This window comes from Triticum dicoccoides, chromosome 5B, assembly GCF_002162155.2.
Source record: "Triticum dicoccoides isolate Atlit2015 ecotype Zavitan chromosome 5B, WEW_v2.0, whole genome shotgun sequence".
Taxonomy (NCBI): Eukaryota; Viridiplantae; Streptophyta; class Magnoliopsida; order Poales; family Poaceae; genus Triticum; species Triticum dicoccoides.
This window is the reverse complement of record NC_041389.1, coordinates 254496694-254513318: the sequence shown is the minus strand read 5'-3', so window position 1 is coordinate 254513318 and position 16625 is coordinate 254496694. Positions and strand designations below refer to the sequence as shown.

At 47.8% G+C, this 16625-nt stretch overlaps 1 pseudogene; it reads right to left on the bottom strand.

Moving 5' to 3' along the window:
* Nucleotides 1–261: 261 nt before the first annotated feature.
* The window catches only part of LOC119309363, a 39369-nt pseudogene continuing 23005 nt past the window's right edge, over nucleotides 262–16625 (bottom strand).

Sequence of the window (16625 nt, the reverse complement as noted above, 5' to 3'; positions counted from 1 at the left end):
AGGCAACGTATCGGGTGAAAACGCTTGTTCAGTGAAAATCTGAAAACTTTCCCTCTTAACCATTAGATCTAAAATGAACGGATAATATGAAAGGTGGGATCCCCTTAGCCACTTAAACGTGTTTGACAGAAACCCCCTCCACATCTTAATCTCCTTGTACAACTCCATCTCCTACCTCAGGCAATCTAGTCCCTGTGAAAACAAATCACCGCCGGAGCTCGCCGGAGACCCGGCGCTCGCGGCCGTTGATGACCGTCGGGTTGGACACGGGAGATCCCTGTGATTTTCTGTACATACTAGGAGAACCTATGAACGGCCTCCGGTGGCGCCAACAGCTCTGAACTTCTTGAGCAGCATGATGGCGGAGATGGTGGACATGGGCTCCACCGTGAGGTCGTCCATCACCAGGTAGCTCACCACCTCCTTCACGTACCTCCTGCTCCTGCCGCCGCCACCTGCGCCAGCTTGCCGTGCGCGTCGCCGGGGCTCCACCGCATCTCCACCGTCATCGGCTGCCGGCACACCAGGCACGGCAGGCCGGCCACGTCCGTCACGCACGTCGGGTTCCCGTGGCACGATGTCCCGTATGGGCCCGCGCACCGGAAGTACTGCTTCGGCGGGGCGGCGGCCGCCGCCGCGGCCGGCTCGCCGGCGAGCAGCAGCGCGAGCGCGGCGGAGGGGATCGCCGGGCAGAGGATCGCGTCGCGGTCGGGCGCGGCGGTGACGAAGAACTCGTCGCCCAGTGCCTTCGCCCCGGCGTAGAGCGTGCCCAGGGAGCCCAGCGCGGCGTGCGCTTCGTCGGCGTGAACGTCACCGGCGCCATCTCCAGCGCCAGCGGCGTGCTTGGCGATGACGCGCGCGGCGAGGCCGGCGGGCACGCGGGCGCGGGGTCTCCGGCGAGCTCCGGCGGTGATTTGTTTTCACAGGGATTAGATCGCGTGAGGTAGGAGATGAAGTTGTACAAGGAGATTAAGATGCGGCAGGGGGGTTTCTGTCAAACACGTTCAAGTGGCTAAGGGGGATCCCACCTCTCATATTATCCGTTCATTTTAGATCTAATGGTTAAGAGGGAAAGTTTTCAGATTTTCACTGAATAAGCGTTTTCACCCGATACGTTGCCATATATATATATATATATATATATATATATATATATATATATATATATAGATATATGGATGAACGGATGAAAAAATTGAATAAACGCACCTTGCTTTATTAGTAGGTATAGATATAGATAACATGTTTAAAACCGATGCATGGTTAATTAGTTATTAACAATTAAAAACATGGGCACTTTCCTCATCAGGGGTTGGCGTCCATTCGGCAATTAACTCTGTCGATGCCCTGCTCTGAATAGTTGATGTGCTTTCAAACTTTAAACCAAAGCTGGACAAATCCAAAGCCCACTCCATTATTCCGCCGGTAGCCTCAGGGTTGCGGAGTATCCGTTGCAATGAGAAACGAGTGACAACTGTGATCTCATGGGCTTGGAAGTAGTGGCGCAGTTCCATTGAGGCCATGACGAGACCAAAAATCAACTTTTGCACGCCAGAGTACCTCGATCTAGCCCCCTGTAATAGGGAGCCAACGAAGTACACTGGGCGCTGCACCAGTTTCTTCCTTGCCGCGTTCTTGGGGTTGCTCTCGTTGCTGTGCTCATTGCTGTCCTGATCCTTTTCTGACTCTGCCGGTCCCTACTCACTCTCCACCTCATCCACTTCTCGCTATGCTACCAAGGTTGTACTGACCACTTGGTTGGTTGCCGCTAAGTACATTAGCAGCGGCTCCTGGGGTTTGGAGCAACTAAGGTAGGCACGAATGGCAGGTAGGCCTTCAACTCTTGCAAAGCTGCATCTGCTTCTGAGGTCCACTTCATGGACCCTGCCTTCTTCAAAATTTTGAAGAATGGCAGGGCGCGCTTGGCAGACTTGGAGATGAATCTGCTTAGCGTGGCAATGCATCCTGTCAGACACCTCACATCCTTAACTATCCTTGGTGCTCGGATCTGCTCGATACCCTTGATCTTGTCGGGGTTGGCTTCGATTGAGGGAGTCCTGGAAAGGGGTCCTCAGGCGTCCGACCTATTATCCATGGGCTGGACTGGTGGCCTGTGAAGACATGAAGGACGAAGACTGTACCTGTGTCCGGATTGGACTCTCTTTGGCGTGGAAGGCAAGCTTGGCGATCAACTATGAAGATTCCTTCCTATGCAACCGACTCTATGTAACCCTGGATCCCCCCGGTGTCTATATAAACCGAAGGGTGTAGTCCAGAAAGGATATACTCATTACCATAGTCATAACAGGCTAGGCTTCCAGGGTTTATTCATTACGATCTCGTGGTAGATCAACTCTTGTAATACACATATTCATCAAGATCAATCAAGCAGGAAGTAGGGTATTACCTCCATAGAGAGGGCCCGAACCTGGGTAAACATCATGTCTCCCGTCTCCTGTAACCATCGATCTTAGACGCACAGTTCGGGACCCCCTACTCGAGATCCGCCGGTTTTGACACCGACATTGGTGCTTTCATTGAGAGTTCCACTGTGCCATCAACGAAAGGTCCGATGGCCCCTTCAATCGTCGATAGTGACGCTGTCCAAGGAGAAACTTTCCTCCCCAGACAGATTTTCATATTTGGTGGCTTCGTACTGCGGGCCAACCCGCTTGGCCATCTGGAGCAGATCGATAGCTACGCCCCTGGCCACCAGGTCAGATTCGGAAGCTTGAACTAAGTCGCGGATATCCGTGGAGACTTGATCTTCAACGGATTTAAGACCACGGCGATCGCTCCCCCTCGCTCCGATGAACATGACTTAAATCTGTCATCGGACCATATTCAGGAGATGGTTCTTGTAACCGCTACAGCCTTAGATCCAGAGCAGACTGCGCCATCCAAAACCGCAGAATCTGCGGCGCTGGAGCCCCACACGGACTCAGCACATTGCTATATCTGCGTCAACGGAATTCCAGACTCGTTTCCAGCTATAAGTTCCGAATCGTGTACGCCTGCGGACACCGAGCTGGATCAGTCATCGATCTTCGAGTTCAGCGCCGCAGACGTCTTCCAACACTCGCCCTTGGGCAATGTTCTAGATTCATTAAAAAACCTGTCCTTGGCGGGGGACTCACAGCCGAACTATGTCCGGTTCGAACTAGAGGCTGATGATGGAGAATTTCGCTTCCCACCCGCCACCCACTTCATAGCAACCGTCGAGGACTTAACCGACGTGCTTGATTATGGATCCGAAGACATCAACGGTATGGACGAAGATGATGACAAGGAGCAAGGCCAAGACCTGCCATTAACTGGACGTTGGACGACCACCTCTTCATATGATGTGTACATGGTTGACACACCTAAAAAGGCTAGCGACAATGACAAAGAAGATCCAGTTGCAAATAAACCTTCTGAGACACAGTACAAGCACCGGCGCCCTAAACGCCATTCTAAGTCACGTCACTCAAAAGGTAGCAATACTTGCACCGGAGAAAATTGTACTCCAGACGACGCCGAAAACAATGAAGACCCTGTTGGAGCAACTTCCGAATAGGAGGAAAAAGACAACGGGCAAGTTAACCCTGATAAACAGGCCATGCCCAACGACCCGGATGATGATAGTTACCGTCCACCCTCCGAGGATGAGGAGAGCCTCGGCAACGAGGATTTCATCGTGCCCGAGGCACCCCTCGAGCAGGAGCGCTTCAAGCGCCAGCTAATAGCTACTACAAGAAGTCTGAATAAAAAGCAGCAGCAGCTTCAAGATGATCAAGACCTACTCATTGACAGATGGACTAATGTCCTGGCAGCCAAGAATACGGCCTCAAGCGTCCAACCAAGAGTTACCCGAAATGCAGACTACTACCTCAGTTTGATGAGGAGGCCCTGGAGCCCATACCTCCCTCGCGCAATGCGGAACGACCACCACGCAGTCAGGATAGTGCGGTGGACTGACCACCCCACGGTCGGGACAAAACGGAATCTCAGGCCGAACAGCAGCCCACCCCACCGCCTTGTAAAAACAGAGACAAAACAACTCGGGACTATACATACGACCTTTGGCAGGACCTGGACAGTAGAGCAGGACACACCAGATCAATCTACGGATCGCGAGGACGCCTTTCGACTCGCGATGACGACTACCTATTCGGACGTGACAAACCTAGTCACGCCCGGGCCGATAACCGCAAGCGGACTTCATCGGAGGTGCGCCACGCCGCGACCCGATATAGAGGCGCTGCACACCCTCTCTGCTTCACAGATGAAGTACTGGATCACGAATTCCCCGAGGGGTTCAAACCCGTCAATATTGAATCATACGACGAAACAACCGATCCCGCAGTATGGATCGAAGATTTTATTCTCCACATCCATATGGCCCGAGGAGATGACCTCCACGCCATCATGTACCTCCCACTAAAATTAAAAGGGCCAGCTAGACACTAGTTAAATAGCCTGCCTGAAAATTCCATCGACAGCTGGGAGGACTTGGAAGAAGCTTTTCTTGACAACTTCCAAGGTACTTATGTCCGGCCACTAGATGCCGATGACTTAAGCCATATAGTCCAACAACCTGGAGAATCAGCCAGAAAATTCTGGACTAGGTTCCTAACCAAAAAGAACCAGATCGTTGACTGTCCGGATGCTGAAGCCCTAGCGTACTTCAAACACAACATCCGTGACGAATGGCTCGCCCTCCACCTCGGCCAAGAAAAGCCGAAATCCATGGCAGCCCTCACGGCACTCATGACCCGCTTTTGCGCGGGTGAGGACAGCTGGCTGGCTCGTAGCAAAAACACAGCCAACAAGGCAGGCCCCTCCGAGGCCATGAACAACACCGGTAAGCTCCGGCGCAATAGACACAAACGCCGAAGCAATGGTGATAACACCGATGACACTACAGTTAACGCCGGGTTCAGCGGCTCCAAGTTCGGCCAGCAGAAGAAGACCTACAGAAGGAACGGTGAGGGACCATCTAGCTTGGACCGCATATCCGACCGTCCGTGCTAGATACATGGCACCCCAGACAAACAAGCCAATCATACCAACAGAGATTGTTGGGTTTTTAAACAGGCTGGCAAGTTAAATGCCGAGAACAAGGAAAAGGGATCACAAAGCGAGGACAATGACGAAGAGCCCCGGCAGCCGAACACTAGGGGGCAGAAGAAATTTCCCCCTCATGTCAAAACGGTGAACATGATATATGCTACACACATCCCCAAAAGGGAGCGCAAGCACGCACTTAGGGACGTCTATGCGGTAGAGCCAGTAGCCCCAAAATTGAACCCATGGTCGTCATTTCTGATCACCTTTGACCGTCGAGATCACCCAACTAGCATCTGTCATGGTGGTTCAGCCGCACTGGTCTTTGATCCAATCATTGAAGGATTTCACCTAGCACGAGTCCTAATGGACGGTGGTAGCAGCCTCAACCTTCTCTATCAGGATACAGTGCGCAAAATGGGCATTAATCCCGCACGAATCAAGCCCACAAAGACTACCTTTAAAGGAGTCATACCAGGCGTAGAGGCCCGTTGTACGGGCTCAATCACGCTGGAGGTGGTCTTCGGTTCCCCGCATGATTTCCGAAGCGAAGTGCTAATCTTCGATATCGTCCCATTCCGCAGCGGCTACCACGCACTACTCGGACGAACCGCGTTTGCTAGATTCAACGTGGTGCCAGACTACGCTTATCTCAAGCTCAAGATGCCCGGTCCACGTTGTAACGCCCCAAGACCGACGCTCCAGAAGCCTTCCAGTTACTTTGTTGTCGCCATGTGTTTTATTTTTGTTTGTTGCATTCATCATGACATCATACGCATTGCATCCGTATGTTTTCATAAAACTCGTAGTCGTTCGTGGTTGCCGCATCTTCTTTGTCTTCGTTGACCTTCTCTTAGTTCAACCGGACCACTCTCTTCTCTCTCTCCTCTGAGCCCATCAAAAACCCCTTGTCTTCGTCGACCTCTCTCAGACCCCTCGCATGCGTCCGAAACTTGCCCCGAACCCGAACCGCTTGGTCATGACCAACAGGTCCGGATCATCCTCAAACATCCCCTAAATATCATTGTTTATTTATTGTACTCACCTAGTCTATTTTTCAACCACCCGATTTCGATCGGAGGGTCCGAATCTACCCTAAACTCCCCCTCTTTCCTTATATAATGGGATCCTAGTCTAAATCTAGACTAACCCAAAAATTAAGGACCCGTGTCCCATCCAATCCTCCTCCCCGCCGCCACTCTCTCGGGATCCATCCTGCAGCCACCTGGTCTCCCTCGATTTCAACACCGGCCAATCCCCACCAAATTCCATCGATCCATCCATCCAACCGCATCTTCCAGCGCCCACCTCCTCACCCCCCGAGCAGCTTGCGAGGCACCGTCCCTCCTCCCTCTCGTCTCTGACACCGGCAGTCGCGCTGCTCCCCTTAGCTGTCGCGTCGCCGACCTCTCCAGCCAGGCCGTCCCCGCTCCCCTGCCTCCTTCCTCTTCCTTCTCTGTTTTCTCCCTCGCCTCACATCTCTCTCTGTGTGTCTTTTCGAACAGGAGCTCACCGCCCCGACGACCTCGCATCTACTTGATCCGTCCGGGAACGGGACCCCGATGATCTCCAGCGCCTGGATCCGGCCTTTCCCGTGCTCCTTGTCGCCTCACGCCAGTGCGCCGCCCTCATCATCGCGTCGTTCCTCGGCTTCCAGCGCCGCCCTCCGCCAAGTCCCTGCCGCTACCACCTGCTTCCCCTGCAACGAGAAGAGCCGCTGCACCTCTGCCCGAGGGGCGCGCTCGTCCCTGAGCCCCGCGCGCTAGCCTCGACCTCCTCCTCGCCGGAGTCCCGCACAAGCCGTCGCTGCGGGTCGTCCTCAACGCCTTCCCCGCCTCCGGTCGCTCAGTGCCGGTGAGCTCAGTCCCCGGTGAAGCCCCGCAGGTCGCCGTGTGCCCCTGCTCCTCCTTCTCTTTTCCCCTCTTCCTCCCTGACCCTTTCTCGCGATCGTGTCCTGCAGGAGCGCGTTGCGCAGCCGCCGCCTAAATCCACCGCCTGCTGCCGTCCTGGACCTCACGTCTGCTGCATCTCGCGTCGCCGCTGACTTCCCCTGCTCTCGCTACGCTCGTTCTGTTCGAGCTTTGACCACAGGCTGCAGCCAGCATCAGGCCCAGCCAAAGCCAGCCGGCCTGCATCCTCTCCACCGACTGGGCCTGGCCCAATGTGAGCAGCCCAGATCCTTCTGTTTTGGCCCGTGTTATGTTTTTTTTCAAGTTCTGCGATTTTAGCATTATCCAGAGAACGCCTGTTTTACAAAAAAAAGTCCTTGCACATCATGCATATAATAACTCATGAACCGTGCATCGGATTAAAATGGTTTAAACATGTAAAATGCTTAGAATTTCATCTAGTTTCATAATATGCCACTTTCATCCATATCAAATATGTTTAAACTTGTTGTTTGTTTAATTTTGCATAAATGCCATGTTAAAATGATTTATTTCATAACTAAATAACCATAGCTCGGTTTTAAATAAACTTTATATGTAAATGGGGTGGAACATTTCCTAGTTTAACATGGTGCACTTTATTTTCCTGTTTAACAACTATAAAATATGTTTTAGGGCAGAACAGTACCAAATCCAAAATACGCATATGGGGATTTTCCGGAATTGTTGTTTGTTGTTCCGGCCTCATTTAAACTTGCCTAGATAGTTAGTTTCATTATGCTTCACCTCTTGCCATGTTTAACAACATTTAATATTGGTGAGTAGCATAAACGAGAGTTAACTAAATATTTGGATGTGGTGTTTCGTCAATATGCAACGAGTTGCATATTGAGCTCCACTTAATTTGTAGTATTGTTTGTTGCACTTTGCCATGCCATGCCTCATTAAACCGGACATGCATCATACTTGGTTGAGCATCATGCCATGTCTATGTGTTGTGTGTTTACCTTGTTGTTTGCTTCTTTCCGGTTGTGCTCCTTCTTGTTAGTTCCTGTTTCTTTGCGATCGTGAGGTTTCGTTCTACTACGCTTGGTTCGGCTTCATCCGTTCGTCTTCTTCATGGACTCGTTCTTCTTCCCAGCTGGATTTCAGGCAAGATGACCGTCCCCTTGGATCTCACTACTATCATTGCTATGCTAGTTGCTTCGTTATATCGCTTTGTCGAGCTACCTATCTCTTGTTGCTCAAGCCTCCCAAATTGCCATGTCATCCTCTAACCTTTTCACCCTTCCTAGCAAACCGTTGCTTGGCTATGTTACCACATTTTCTCAGCCCCTCTTATAGCGTTGTTAGTTGCAGGTGAAGTTGAAGATTGCTCCATGATGGATAGGATTATGTTGGGATATCACAATATCTCTTATTTAATTAATGCATCTATATACTTGGTAAAGGGTGGAAGGCTCGGCCTTACGCATGGTGTTTTGTTCCACTCTTGCCGCCCTAGTTTCCATCATACCGGTGTTATGTTCCTTGATTTTGCGTTCCTCACGCGGTTGGGTGATTTATGGGACCCCCTTGACAGTTCGCTTTGAATAAATCTCCTCCAGCAAGGCCCAACCTTGATTTTACCATTTGCCTCACCTAAGCCTTTTTCCCTTGGGTTTCCGGAGCCCGAGGGTCATCTTTATTTACCCCCCGAGGGCCAGTGCTCCTCTGGGTGCTGGCCCAACCTGGGCGATGTCCGGCGCCCCCTGGGCAACCAGGGTCTATGCTAACCCGACATCTTGCTCATCCGGTGTGCCCTGAGAACGAGATATGTGCAGCTCCTATCGGGATTTGTCGGCACATCGGGCGGCTTTGCTGGTCTTGTTTTACCATTGTCGAAATGTCTTGTAAAACGGGATTGCGAGACTGATCGGGTCTTTCTGGGAGAAGGAATATTCTTCATTGACCGTGAGAGCTTGTGATGGGCTAAGTTGGGACACCCCTGCAGGGTATTATCTTTCGAAACCGTGCCTGTGGTTATGTGGCAGATGGAAATTTGTTAATATCCGGTTGTAGAGAGCTTGACACTTGACTTAATTAAAATGCATCAACCGCGTGTGTAGCCGTGATGGTCTCTTTTGGTCGGAGTCTGGGAAGTGAACACGGTTTTGGGTTATGTTTGACGTAAGTAGGAGTTCAGGATCACCTCTTGATCATTGCTAGCTTCACGACCGTCCTTTGCTTCTCTTCTCGCTCTTATTTGCGTATGTTAGCCACCATATCATGCTTAGTCGCTGCTGCAACATCACCACTTTACCCCTTCCTTACCCATTAAGCTTTGCTAGTCTTGATACCCATGGTAATGGGATTGCTGAGTCCTCGTGGCTCACAGATTACTACAACAACAGTTGCAGGTACAGGTTATGCGATGATCATGATGCGAGAGCGATGTTTGCTTGTTTTGGAGTTCTTCTTCTTCTTCTTCTTCTTCGATTAGGGGATAGGTTCCTGGTCGGCAGCCTGGGCTAGCAGGATGGATGTCGTTTGAGTTTCTATTTGTGTTTCATCCGTAGTCGGATGGTGCTCTTATGTAAGATGATGTTGTATTTGTGTGGCATTGTATGCCTTTTGCATGTATCCCCATCTATTATGTAATGTTGTAATAATGATATCCACCTTGCAAAAGCGTACCAATATGCGGTTCTATCCTTGGTGGGACCTTCGAGTCTCTTTAGGATAGTATCGCATATTGGGTGTGACAAGTTGAAATCAGAGCCTCGGCCGACCATAGGAGCCCCCTTGATTGTTGGTCATTGTTGAGTCTAGAAGAAAACTATTTTGAGTCTTAGGATTATATATATCAGAGAGTTGGATTCTTTTTTACTTCTCAGCCCCGTTCGTCGCTCTGGTGAGGACTCTCGATGTAGATTTTTTGTCTTTCCTCTCCTCAATTTTTCACAAAAAAATTTTAGGATCACGCGAGTATCTTGGGATCGTTCCGATATTCTTGTGATGAGAACATTGTTCTTGGTGCCTCCTGACATTTAGGGGTTGTGGCAGTGTCCCGGGGAGTTGAGCTCCGAGGTGTTGTCGTCACAATTTTATCGTTGCAGTTTTGGAATACCTGAGTTTTGCCGACATCAAAAATCTCTTTTATGAAGTTGTTGGTGAGATAACCTCGATGCCACCCAGTACTGGGGAGTTCGGGAGTATTGCCATAGCTCGTATAACGGATGCTTTTCGAAGGTTGAGGTACACGATTTCTGGAGTTTTCTTGGTTATGTGTTGGCGGATGGATACATCTGGATGTAGGGATTGTTAGTTTGGGTGGGATATATTGCTTCCCCTGTATCCCCAACACCAGATTGCATAACCAGAAAGTTTCGGGAGTTTATAGGTGGGAAATCAAGTAGCTCCTAGAATATCTTTCCAACAGATGCCTGATATGGGATTGGGTAAATCTCTATCATATGTATTTGTTCCGGCTTATTTCTGCAAGCCAATCTTTGTTTTGTTTTGAGTTGTGGTATTCGAGTTGCTTCAATGTCAAGTGTTGATTCCATACCTTTTCTAAACAGTGTTCTCATATTTCTATGGGAGTACTAATCCTTCTTGATCACTGAGGTTGTCATGTCAACTCTTTTCCAACCGGTGTGTTTCTCTTCAAGTGGATTCGATCATTTTCAACATCCGCAAGATCAATTCTAAGTCTTCTCAACGGTGTTTGTTCCATCTTCCCCAAGTTGCCTTTGTTTTCCCGCCCTCCCACCCTTTTCTTCAAGGACTCAGATATCTTAATCAAGTATCCATCTTATGGATGTGAAGTTTCTCCATTCTTTTCCCGTCAATGTTCTCATCCGGTGATTCTTAGGAAGATACTAACAGAGTTTTGAGTTCACCATTCTTCGTTATTTTTCTTCTCCGGTGGAATTAAGTCAAGTTTTCGGTGTTGATCATATTCCCTTCCTCGTTTCAAGTGTTTGCATATGCCGGTGTATCTCTTAATCATTCCCCGCTTGCTATTCAATTGTTCCGGAGTGCTGAAGATATCTCTGAAGATTCATGTTTCCACTCCGCATCAATTCTAACTATTTCGAGGTTGTTACCTCATTCAAGCCATTCAATTCAACCGGTGCAATCTCCTTTTCAAGTAATCATTTCAACGGTGTTCCTTTTAGTGGGCCCTAACCCACAGGTCTTTGCCCAGGATCTTACCTAACTCTTCTAATTTTCCCGGTGCCATTCCCAAATTCTTTTCGAAGTTTGACGTAAGAATGAATTTCATCAATCAGATGTTTTCCAAGATCGATTTCAAATTATTTTTCATTGTTGGCTCAACCTCTTTGTTTTTCATTCTCCCGTAGTATCTCAACAATTCATGGTGGTGTTTCTCATCGTCATTCTCAGCATGTGAAGACCGAAGAAGAGTTCCTCTTAAATCCTTACCCATTCTTCCAAAGATGCGTAGTTCAAGTTTGATGCCATCCTCTCATAATTGTTTTCGATTGTGGGAATTATTTTCACCCATCCGAAGCATTTCATGAGTTGTTTCCATTTCTTTCCTCCGGAGGCCATCATGTCATAATTCTTCATTCTCAGCGTGTAGCTACCGTTCTCCAAATCTTACAGGTGCATCGTTCAAATATCCTCTAATCAGTTCATGATCTCTTCGTTCTCATGTATCTAAATCTCTCAAGTATCCTCGTTCGTTTTCTAATTCTTCCCGGTGTTTCTTTATCTTTTCTTCATTCATTTTCAATTCTTACGGTGGTTCGTTCAAGATTTCACTTCCTTCGTTATCATATTAATTCATTCGTTGTTTCAAAATCCCACCGGTGGTTCCATCAATACCTTCTCAAGTATGCGCTATATCTCTCTTAATCCTTTCTATGGGAATAAGTAGTATGCCAAATCCATTGCTTACCATCAATTTAATTTGATGAAGGATAAGCATACAATAAATCTTATTCTTATTTCCTCGAGGTGATTCAATTCTTTTCTTTCGGAGATTGTTCATGATGAAGTAATACTCGGTTCTAGTGTTTCATCTTTTCCTTTTCCGGAGTTCCAAGTTTTCCGCATTATCTCGTCGCAAAGCTCCATCTAAATCATCGCAAGGCTTCACCTTGTGTTTTCAACTTCTCTTTCTTTTTATCATCATTTTATTACTGGAGTTCTTCATGGAGGTTCTACATGATGGTTCGTCAAGGATTCTTTTCATTCTTCAATTGTTCTTCAAGATTTCTCTCGGAGTTAAGATCCGCCAAGCTATACTCAAAAAATAAACATGGTGTCCAACACATGTTTTTTTCTAAGGGGTTCAAGTATTCTTCTTCTTGCATTTCGAAGTGCAATTCTTTCTACCTTAGCTTTTGAGGTGGTGTTATATCATTCTTGGCAATTTGCATTTAGGTTTCGCGATTCACATGTTGTCAAGAATGAGGTATTTTAAATCCATCAATCTCTTCTTTGGAGTTATCTTGGTATAGATTTCACCTAAAGCCTTCCCTAAGGAATGTTGCTATTTGTGGTGCTTATCAATGATCTGAGTTTTCTCCTATCCTCTCGGCGAAAGAAGTTTTCATCTCTTCTTTGATCTCAAACAAGCAATTGTTTTTCGTTAGTGGCAGAATTTCACCTCAAGTGTTGAGAAGTTTTCTATAAGCCCACTACAAACTTATTCGTTTCGTTGTTGGTTTTCCAACAACTCCATTATAACCTTCTTGGAAGGGTGCTTTCCAAGCTCATTTGTGGCAGAAGTTGGCAGTTTCTTCTCCATTCTGTTAATCTAATGATCTATCTTCTATTCTTTCTTCCGGAGGCATTGTGTTGTTGCTCTCTTCACTCATCATCTCGAATTGAGGATCGTGTTTTTTTCATGCTTATCCATTTAACCGGAGTGTCGTGTCATCTCTTCAAGCTCTTTTCATCTTATCAAGTCATGCGTCTCTTTTCAACCAGAGTGCTGCCCGAATTCTTTACTCTTATTCCTTCTCCAGGTAATTTTAATCGGAGTGGCTTCAAAATCTACCTTGTCCCCTAAGCTCTTGGGTCTCATCAAATTCCTTGTTCCTCTTGTCCAACGAACTGTTTGCAATCTTGGTCAACTCCGTTGTGTTCTTTCTTTCAACCTCTCAAAGTTCTTTGGTTTCACTACTTAGTTTTACCTTTTCTCTTCCTCTTCCGTTTCCCTCCGGTGCCATCCTAGATCTCGGGACGAGATCCTCTTGTAGTGGTGGAGTGTTGTAACGCCCCAAGACCGACGCTCCAGAAGCCTTCCAGATACTTTGTTGTCGCCATGTGTTTTATTTTTGTTTGTTGCATTCATCATGACATCATACGCATTGCATCCACATGTTTTCATAAAACTCGTAGTCGTTCGTGGTTGCCGCATCTTCTTTGTCTCCGTTGACCTTCTCTCAGTTCAATCAGACCACGCTCTTCTCTCTCTCCTCTGAGCCCATCAAACCCCTTGTCTTTGTCGACCTCTCTCAGACCCCTCACATGCGTACGAAACTTGCCCCGAACCCGAACCGCTTGGTCATGACCAACAGGTCCGGATCATCCTCAAACATCCCCTAAATATCATCGTTTATTTATTGTACTCACCTAGTCTATTTTTCTCAACCGCCCGATTTCGATCGGAGGGCCCGAATCTACCCTAAACTCTCGCTCTTTCCTTATATAAGGGACTCCTGGTCTAAATCTAGACTAACCCAAAAATTAAGGACCCGTGTGCCATCCAATCCTCCTCCCCGCCGCCACTCTCTCGGGATCCATCCTGCAGCCGCCTGGTCTCCCTGGATTTCAACGCCGGCCAATCCCCACCGAATTTCGTCGATCCATCCGTCCAACTGCATCTTCCAGAGCCCACCTCCTCACCCCCCGAGCAGCTCACGAGGCACCGGCCCTCCTCCCGCTCGTCTCCGACACCGGCAGCCGCACTGCTCCTCTTAGCTGTCGCGTCGCCGACCTCTCCAACCAGGCCGTCCCCGCTCCCCTGCCTCCTTCCTCTTCCTTCTCCGTTTTCTCCCTCGCCTCACATCTCTCTCTATGTGTCTTTTTGAACAGGAGCTTGCCGCCCCGACGACCTCGCATCTGCTCGATCCGGCAGGGATTGGGACCCCGAAGATCTCCAGCGCCTGGATCCGGCCTTTCCCGTGCTCCTTGTCGCCTCACGCCAGCGCGCCGCCCTCGTTGTCGCGTCATTCCTCTGCTTCCAGCGCCGCCCGCCGCCAAGTCCCTGCCGCTGCCACCTACTTCCCCTACAGCGAGAAGAGCCACTGCGCCTCTGCCCGAGGGGCTCGCTCGTCCTTGAGCCCCACGCGCCAGCCACGACCTCCTCCTCGCTGGATTCCCGCACAAGCCGTCGCTATGGGTCGTCCTCAACGCCTTCCCCGCCTCCGGTCGCTCAGTGTCGGCGAGCTCAGTCGCCGGTGAAGCCCCGCAGGTCGCCGTGTGCCCCTGCTCCTCCTTCTCTTTTCCCCTCTTCCTCCCTGTCCCTTTCTCGCGCTCGTGTCCTGCAGGAGCGCGTTGCGCAGCCGCCGCCTGAATCCACCGCCTGCTGTCGTCCTGGACCTCACATCTGCTGCATCCCGCGCCGCCGCTGACTTCCCCTGCTCTCGCTACGCTCGTTCTGTTCGAGCGTTGACCACAGGCCGCAGCCAGCGCCAGGCCCAGCCGAAGCCAGCCGGCCTGCATCCTCTCCATCGACTGGGCCTGGCCCAATGTGAGCAGCCCAGATCCTTCTGTTTTGGCCCGTGTTATGTTTTTTCCGGTTCTGCGATTTTAGCATTATCCAGAGAACGCCTGTTTTACAAAAAAGTCCTTGCACATCATGCATATAATAACTCATGAACCGTGCATCGGATTAAAATGGTTTAAACATGTAAAATGCTTAGAATTTCATCTAGTTTCATAATATGCCACTTTCATCCATGTCAAATATGTTTAAACTTGTTGTTTGTTTAATTTTGCATAAATGCCATGTTAAAATGATTTATTTCATAACTAAATAACCATAGCTCGGTTTTAAATAAACTTTATATGTAAATGGGGTGGAAAATGCCTAGTTTAACATGGTGCACTTTATTTTCCTGTTTAACAACTATAAATTATGTTTTAGGGCAGAACAGTACCAAATCCAAAATACGCATATGGGGATTTTCCGGAATTGTTGTTTGTTGTCCCGGCCTCATTTAAAGTTGCCAAGATAGTTAGTTTTATTATGCTTCACCTCTTGCCATGTTTAACAACATTTATGTCACACCCTGATTTTCATGCCACAACACTTAAGTCAATAAATCATGCTAAAATGTGGTTTGACAAAAACTTTTGAGTGTTTTGTCTTTGCTTTGATTGAATGTTTGTCTGCTGTTTGCAAGTGCTCTAAAAATGAAATAAATTCTCCAACCCTTATACTCCTTCCCCTTGATCCAAAAACCTTGACCAATGATCATACCATGTGTATAGGACATAAAAATAATTTCTTACAAAAATAATTTGGCCAAATAGTATTTTCAAAAATTAGTTTTTCAAAAACCCCTGAATTGAGGTTGCACTGCAAGTACTTAATTAAGGGCAGTAAAAATCTTTCCAAAAATATATTTGACTCCTATTAGATATAGGATACCCAGAAACCACAAAAATATAAATTTAAAAGTTATTTTCCTATTTTATTTAAAATCTTTTTCTTAAGGCCAGAAATGGTCTTTAATAGGGCAAAATTATTTTATTGTTTTAAAAATATATGACAAAATCGGGGAAACCCAGTGGACATATAGTGTCCATATATAAGAGTTTCAACACATGGTCATGTTCAAAATATTGGTCAAATCCCTCAAAAACCCTTTCTGAATATTTCAAGCTTTTGAAATATTTACAAAGGAAATATTCTCCACAAATTCCAAGAAAAATCTATCATGTCACATATGACATGTTTGATGATCTTGACAAGTATCATGTCATGGAGAATAGTATAACTCCATGAAATCCCCTCAAAACCATTTCTGTCCATTTTGAAGTTTGAGCAACTTTACATCGCCAAACATGTCCAAACATTCTCAAACCTTGTGAACATGCTCAAATTGTCTAATAATTAATCTAGACCAAATGGCACAAGTTGGAGAACAAGTTAACTTGATCAAAGTGCCCCAAAATCCTTCCTGTCCAGAACCAAATTTGAACAACTCTACATTGGCAACTTTCTCCTTTTGATCTCAACTTTTGTGGGCATGTTCAGAGCCTCTAGTGATGATACTACACCAAGTGGTGCATCAAGGAGAATAGATTTGCATGACTAAGTCTTGGAAAATCCATTTCTGTTCATTTCTAGGGTTCACAAAAGTTGCATTGTCAACTTTGCCCAAATGGACTCAATATTGGTGGAACCTATTATTTTATCATACCATATGACCCTGTCAATCCTCATGACAAATGGAAAACATGTACTTGCCCAAACCATTATCAAACACCTTCTGACACTTTACCAAAATGCCATTTTTGATCTCTTCCACTCATCTCCATGAGCTGAACTTCTTCCCACAACCTCTCCTAGTCCCCCTCTACCTGTGGTGTGCTTCCTTGCCCGAGAGCCAATGATGAAGGGGGGCATGGATCCACTTTCCTTCTCTGGACAGCAGCATTTTCACTCTCTCTCCACCCCTCCTCTCCTCTACTGGCTCCCCAAGGCATCCAATGCCC